Here is an 8,024-nt window from a genome sequence, read left to right as displayed (position 1 = left end):
CAGCCAATGACTTCTCCATCACAGCTTCGACAGGGACAACAAAGATCCAGCCATTAAAGCTGAGCTCCCCACAGGGTGAATCCATCATAGATGTGTTGCACTGAGGAGGCTGAATGCACGCCAGGCTGCTGGTCCTGATGGCGTCCCCAGGCGTGTGCTCAGAGCATGTGCTGGGGAGCTGGCCGATGTATTGAGGCTTTCCCATAAAATGGTTGAATCCTGGACTCCACCTGCTCCTGCTCCCCCTCCTTTACCGGTATCTACTAACTTACTGGAATAGTCATAAGACTTAAGCAATTGCTAGCGAGTCTGCCAAAGTTATTTCATTTCATGGCATAAGAACGTATTTTTTTATTTCATGACAAAACAACATACTTTTTTCTTTCATTCGTGAATGACATTTATACAGTAACTATCAATAAAGGCGACGATAATCAACTTTTTCATCAAGTGAAAAGATGAGAGAATCGTGGACTCTACCAGAAATAATAAATTAATGTTGTTGCTCTCAATAGATTCACACTTAAAGGCCACTGGCCATTTTAACAGCTTATTAGCCAGTAATAGGCTTACTAGTATCTACTAACTTCCTAGGAATAATCATAAGAATTGAGCAATTGAGACTGAAGATGAACTTTTCCATGCCAGAAACAGTCGGAATATAACTGGATACAGATTCAGTTAAGGCTTACTATAACGTAACTACTGTACGTTAGCAAATGTGTTTGTCTATCCTGACCCAAAACACATGAATGGATGCGTACTTCCAAAATCTACCAGAAACAGTCGCAATATAACCGTAAACTGTTTTATTTCAGCCTTACTATAATGTAGATACTAATCTTTTTAGCCAAGTTTTCGTCTAGACCAAATAATTAATAATGCATACATGCGTACATCGCATTCACAAGTCCACTTCACTACGTTATTTAACAAGGGGTAGTCAACCAGTCAGTCAGTCACTCACATTCACTCTTCTTAGCCAGCTCCGCTTATGCGGTCCAACAAAAATGTATGTAGTTTCAGCCTGTGTTAAGCAATGCACATAGTGGTCCAAGCCTCAACAACGATGTGTGACGTCACTTAGAATCTCCTGTCCTTATATGGAATACTGTATGAATAGAATGTTAACATTGAAAATTGCTGATTTGTTAATACCTTTTCTATAACTCAAAAGGTTGGTACAGTGTCAAGGGCGATAACATATATTGCGAAGCAGAAGGCCGCGGGTTTCGCGCCTAGTGTGCGCCCCTCCATGGGAGTGGACTGACAGCGGAAGAAGAAAAACTGTTAAACAGCACCATGTTGACAACGAGCTATACAAAAGGTACCCTTAGATGGCCATTGTGCCATTTAAGGTACCATTTTGTATTAGCTTAAAAATTTGCCCTCCCTCCAATGCCTTTCGGGGGAAGAGTCACTGGCTTGTTGTGGTCTCTCTGTTGCGCACTTGTGCAATTTGGCTGTACTCTGCTGGCAATGTGGGTGGATTGATTTCCTGCCTGTTGGGCCCTGTCTGGGGCCTCCCCCAGGTAGGGCCACAGTTTCGCCGGACCCCCCGTCTCAGTTCCAATGTCTTATGCTGCTATACTATTGTGCTGGGGGATTGGGTCAGTTCTCCTTCCCCACTAAGTTCTCCTTCTCCACTATAAATCGTTGTTGATATGAGGAATGCATTTTCTGAATTTTCCCAGTCTCCTCCCATTTTAAACTTTTGGAGGACATGAGGTCCTGGTCCACACCTGGGGAGTACCTGATTTGGGTGGCCCATTGCTGTCCCTGTCCTTGTCCATCTGGGCATAATTCTGACCTAGTCTAAATTTAAATAGACTCTGGATTTAGCCCACATGCATTTATTAATTATTCCAATTGGACTCTTAAAATCTCACCCGGCACAGCCAGAAGAGGACTGGTAACCCCTCTGAGCTTGGGTCCTCTCTAGGTTTCTTCTGAAAATTCGGCCTTCGGCCAGTTCCACAAAATGTTTTCATTGCAACCCTCTAGTCAGTGTCTCCAATTAATGATGAGGTAGAACAGAAAACCAGCAGGCTCCGGCCCTCGTAGGGTAAGATTTGAATACCCCTGGTGTAGATATTTATTAGCAAGACATTACACTGTCCATTTTCAGTAGCTGGATTTGTATAAATAAAGTTGACATAACCAAAAATAGAATGATGTGTCACCTTTGAATTTCAACTTGCTACCCTTCGGTCACCCCATGTTAAATCTTCTAGAAACAGCACTGCATATAGCACCAAAAACTAAAGTTATAGTATATGGATATACTCAGGGGCGAATGGTCATTAGGGGCACAGCTGTTGTCAACAGAAAGAAATGCAACAAAAAATGTATTTCTAGAATATTACTTCCTATAATTTATTATCTATGAATATAGCATCTTCCTGAATTGCATATCACTTGTGTTAGGATGTTATTTCAAGTTCATTGGTCCCTGCCTTGCTGCTTCAGACTCCGTTCTGCCGATTTGAGTTCGCATGAGTAGGCCATAGGCTAACCGTGAATGTGGAGCTAGCCCCCCTCTCACAATGCAATGTACATTGTGAAAATATGAATACGCATGCTCAATGTTCGTTTGATCAATGTAGATCACACAAATTTGATGCCAAGTGGGGCTGACAGCCAGTAGCCCCACTACAGCGTAATTTTGTATTTCAGACCTGATTGGCTGTCTGTCTGTCTGGCGCCAACATTAGTCGGCAAGAAGAGCAAAGAGGGTAGATTGTCTTAGCTAGCTTGTTAGCTTTACATACGCCAGATAACTTGAGAAAATGAATAAAGTGGATTTCATACTCAATCACCTGTTTGAAACCCTTAATTTGAAGGAGAAACTTGAAGGCACTCTTCTGTTTTCCATGTCTGCTATTTGATGGAGATGGTACTTGGTCGAGGACGGGTTACAAAGATTTGAAACATCTTTCTGAGAGGATTGCAAAACATGAGAGCAGCGGGAGTCATCTGGACAATGCTGTGAAATTGGGCTTACTTGGAAGGGTAAATGTTGCAGCCCAAGTTGGCAGTGCATACAGGCGCTCCATTGAGCAGCATAACAAACAGGTGGAGGAAAACAGGTACGTTCTCAGTCGGATCATAACATGTATTAAACTGTGTGGAAAATGTAAAACCGCACTGTGGGGACACGACGAGTCGGTGGACTCCCTGAATCCTGAAATATTCAGATGCATTTTCGAGACTATGAGTGAGGGCGATTTGAGACTTCAGAGGCACTATAACGCTCAGCCCATCTTCAAAGGGACATCTAGCACTGTACAAAACGAACTGTTAGACTGTATGTATGAAGTGTACAGGGAGCAGATAGCCAAGCAAGTGGACGAGACATCATTTGTTGCCATACAGGCAGATGAAACAACTGATGTCTCCTGTAAATCACAAATGGTGGTTGTGTTGCAATACATGTTGCCTGACAATACAGTGACAGAAAGATTTTTGGAGTTTGTGGAAGTCAAAGATAAAACAGGACTCGGCCTCTCTAATAGCATTAAGGGTTTGCTGGAACCACTGAAGCTAGGAAAAAAGCTGATCGCTCAGACTTATGATGGTGCAACTCTAATGAATGGAAACGTCCGAGGGGTACAGACACTAATGAATGCCCACATGCCCAGTTTGTTCACTGCTATGCTCACCAGCTGAACCTGACCTTGCAGCAACTTTGTTCAGCAAAGATGAGCATCCTGAAGGTGTTTTTGCCACCTTTTTCTCTGGCGCTCCAACATCTTGCGGCACTTGCTGAGGCAACACAGAGACGCATTCCAAGGCCACCCACTGTACGATGGAGTAGAACTGTCTGTGCAGTTTGGGAAAACCGCGCTGCGCTGCTCCTGTGAATGGAGGACATACACATACAACCGGGATGGGATGAGGCCACCACAAGAGAGGCATACGGCCTGTCAAAAAAACTCAGGGACTGAGCCTTTCTGCAGCTGTTGGAATTATTTTTGTTCCTTATGCCAGAAGTTTATGTTTTATTCAACACTCTGCAAAAATGGAGCATCGATGCATCTGGGATTAGCAGTGTGCTCACCCTTTTCAAGAAGAATGTCCAGAATATGCGGAAGCAAACTGATGAATGGGCTGCCACCAGCCAGGCCGACGAGTAACCAACAAAGCGCCAGTGATGAAGGAGGCATGTGACACAGTCATCTCCCAGGTGCAGCAGAGGTTTTCACAAAGTGACCACCTGATCGCTGCCAAGCTGGTTGACAGCTCGGTCTTCCCACAATTTGTCCTGTCATTTCCTACATCTGAGCTTGACTGAGCAGTGAAACTATGGCCTCTGGGAAACAAGGAAGTTGAAGTCTGTGCTGACCACTCTGTACCGCCACACTGAGCTTCACACTGGTAAGACGCTTTACTGGTATGTATCCTACATACATACATACATACATCTTCTTCCGCTTATCCGGGGCCGGGTCGCGGGGGCAGCAGTCTAAGCAGGGATGCCCAGACTTCCCTCTCCCCAGACACTTCCTCCAGCTCTTCCGGGGGGACACCGAGGCGTTCCCAGGCCAGCCGGGAGACATAGTCCCTCCAGCGTGTCCTAGGTCTTCCCCGGGGTCTCCTGCCGGTGGGACGGGACCGGAACACCTTCCCAGGAAGGCGTTCCGGAGGCATCCGAAAAAGATGCCCAAGCCACCTCAGCTGACCCCTCTCGATGTGGAGGAGCAGCGGCTCTACTCTGAGCTCCTCCCGGGTGACCGAGCTTCTCACCCTATCTCTAAGGGATCGCCCGGCCACCCTGCGGAGAAAGCTCATTTCGGCCGCCTGTATCCGGGATCTTGTCCTTTCGGTCATGACCCAAAGCTCATGACCATAGGTGAGAGTAGGAACGTAGATTGACTGGTAAATCGAGAGCTTCGCCTTGCGGCTCAGCTCTTTCTTCACCACGACAGACCGATACATCGACTGCATTACTGCAGAAGCTGCACCGATCCGTCTGTCAATCTCCCGTTCCATCCTTCCCTCACTCGTGAAACAAGACCCCTAGATACTTAAACTCCTCCACTTGAGGCAGGCACTCTCCACCAACCTGAAGTGGGCAAGCCACCCTTTTCCGACTGAGGACCATGGCCTCGGATTTGGAGGTACTGATTTTCATCCCCACCGCTTCACACTCGGCTGCAAACCGTCCCAGCGCATGCTGAAGGTCCTGGTTAGAAGGGGCCAACACGACAACATAATCTGCAAAAAGCAGAGACGAAATTGTGTGGTCCCCAAACCTGACACCCTCCGGCCCCTGGCTGCGCCTAGAAATTCTGTCCATAAAAATTACGAACAGAACCGGTGACAAAGGGCAGCCCTGCCGGAGTCCAACATGCACTGGGAACAAGTCTGACTTACTGCCGGCAATGCGGACCAAGCTCCTGCTTCGGTTGTACAGGGACCTGACAGCCCTTAGCAAAGGACCCAGGACCCCATATTCCCCAAGCACCCTCCACAAGATGCCGCGAGGGACACAGTCGAATGCCTTCTCCAAATCCACAAAACACATGTGGATTGGTTGGGCAAACTCCCATGAAGCCTCCAACACCCCGTAGAGGGTATAGAGCTGGTCCAGTGTTCCACGGCCCGGACGAAAACCACATTGTTCCTCCTGAATCCGAGGTTCTACTATCGGCCGTATTCTCCTCTCCAGAACCCTGGCATAGACTTTCCCGGGGAGGCTGAGAAGTGTGATCCCCCTATAGTTGGAACACACCCTCCGGTCCCCCTTCTTATAAAGAGGGACCACCACCCCGGTCTGCCATCCCAGAGGCACTGTCCCCGACCGCCACGCGATGTTGCACAGGCGTGTCAACCAAGACAGCCCCACAACATCCAGAGACTTGAGGTACTCAGGGCGGATCTCATCCACCCCCGGTGCCTTGCCACCGAGGAGTTTCTTGACCACCTCAGTGACTTCAGCCCGGGTGATGGACGAGTCCACCTCTGAGCCCTCATCCTCTGCTTCCTCAATGGAAGAAGTGACAGCGGGATTGAGGAGATCCTCGAAGTATTCCTTCCACCGCCCGACGACATCCTCAGTTGAGGTCAACAGCTGCCCACCTCTACTGTAAACAGCGTTGGTAGGGCACTGTTTCCCTCTCCTGAGGCGCCGGATGGTTTGCCAGAATCTCTTCGAGGCCAGCCGATAGTCCTTCTCCATGGCCTCACCGAACTCCTCCCAGGCCCGAGTTTTTGCCTCCACAACCACCCGGGCTGCAGCCCGCTAGGCCTGTCGGTACCCATCAGCTGCGTCAGGAGTCCCACAAGCCAACCAGGCCTGATAGGATTCCTTTTTCAGCTTGACGGCATCCCTTACTTCCGGTGTCCACCACCGGGTTCGGGGATTGCCGCCTCGACAGGCACCGGAGACCTTACGGCCACAGCTCAGAGCGGCCGCTTAGACAATGGCGGTGGAGAACATGGTCCACTCGGACTCAATATCTCCAGCCTCCCTCGGGATCCAGTCGAAGCTCTGCCGGAGGTGGGAGTTAAAGATCTCTCTGACAGGAGACTCGGCCAGACGTTCCCAGCAGACCCTTACAGTACGCTTGGGCCTGCCGAGTCTGTCCAGCTTTCTCCCCCGCCATCGGATCCAACTCACCACCAGGTGGTGATCAGTTGACAGCTCCGCCCCTCTCTTTACCCGAGTGTCCAAGACATACGACCGCAGGTCAGATGAGACGACAACAAAGTCGATCATCGACCTGCGGCCTAGGGTGTCCTGGTGCCACGTGCACTGATGGACACCCTTATGCTTGAACATGGTGTTCGTTATGGACAAACTGTGACTAGCACAGAAGTCCAATAACTGAACACCACTCGGGTTAAGATCAGGGGGGCCGTTCCTCCCAATCACGCCCCTCCAGGTGTCACTGTCGTTGCCCACGTGGGCGTTGAAGTCCCCCAGTAGAACAATAGAGTCCCCAGTCGGAGCACTTTCCAGCACCCCTCCCAGAGACTCCAAGAAGGTTGGGTACTCTGCACTGCCGTTCGGCCCGTAGGCACAAACAACAGTGAGAGACCTATCCCCGACCCGTAGGCGCAGGGAAACGACCCTCTCGTTCACCGGGGTAAACTCCAACACATGGCGGCATAGCAGGGGAGCTATAAGCAAACCCACACCAGCCCGCCGCCTCTCACCATGGGCAACTCCAGAGTGGTGAAGAGTCCATCCTCTCTCAAGGAGTGTGGTTCCAGAGCCCAAGCCGTGCGTAGAGGTGATCCCGACTACCTCTAATCGGAACCTCTCAACCTCACGCACTAACTCAGGCTCCTTCCCCGCCAGCGAGGTGACATTCCACGTCCCTAGAGCTAGTTTCCGTGTCCAGAGATCGGGTTGTCTAGGCCCTTGCCTTCGACTGCCGCCCGATCCTCTTCGCACCGGCCCCTTATGGTCCCTCCTGTGGGTGGTGAGCCCACGGGAGGGCGGCCCCACGTCGCCCGTTCGGGCTGAGCCCGGCCGGGCCCCATGGGGGAAGGCCCGGCCACCAGGCGCTCGCATACGAGCCCCAACCCCGGGCCTGGCTCCAGGGTGGGGCCCCGGCTGCGCCATACCGGGCGACGTCATGGTACTCATCATTTTGGTATGTATCCTATATTTTAAAATGGTTTGTGCCCCACCACTTTTTTTCATATAAATACACCACTAGATATACTCAACACCCTTCTAAGAGTTCAGATACTAATCTTTTATTATGTCGGATGTCTACTCATTATCCTAATTGTACCATTTTTAAGTTTTTATTTGTACAGAGAGATTCACTTTTAAATAAATATAAGAAAGATATTTTATGTTTGAGTGTTATCCAAGGACTTTTTGTTAACATGAAGATTATGTTATGATCCATTGTAAGTTAAGGTACGCAACAAGGTACTATGATATAATGTTGGAATTCAGTGATGATAGATAACAGGTTGAAGTTTCTGCTGCATTCAGAGAGCAAATGGGAGGCAGTATCAGTTGTGACTAGCTCAGTGAATATAATTAGATGGTTGCATAGCAT

The sequence above is a fragment of the Esox lucius genome, chromosome 19 (genome assembly GCF_011004845.1).
Source record: "Esox lucius isolate fEsoLuc1 chromosome 19, fEsoLuc1.pri, whole genome shotgun sequence".
NCBI lineage: Eukaryota > Metazoa > Chordata > Actinopteri > Esociformes > Esocidae > Esox > Esox lucius.
This window is presented reverse-complemented; position numbering follows the sequence as displayed.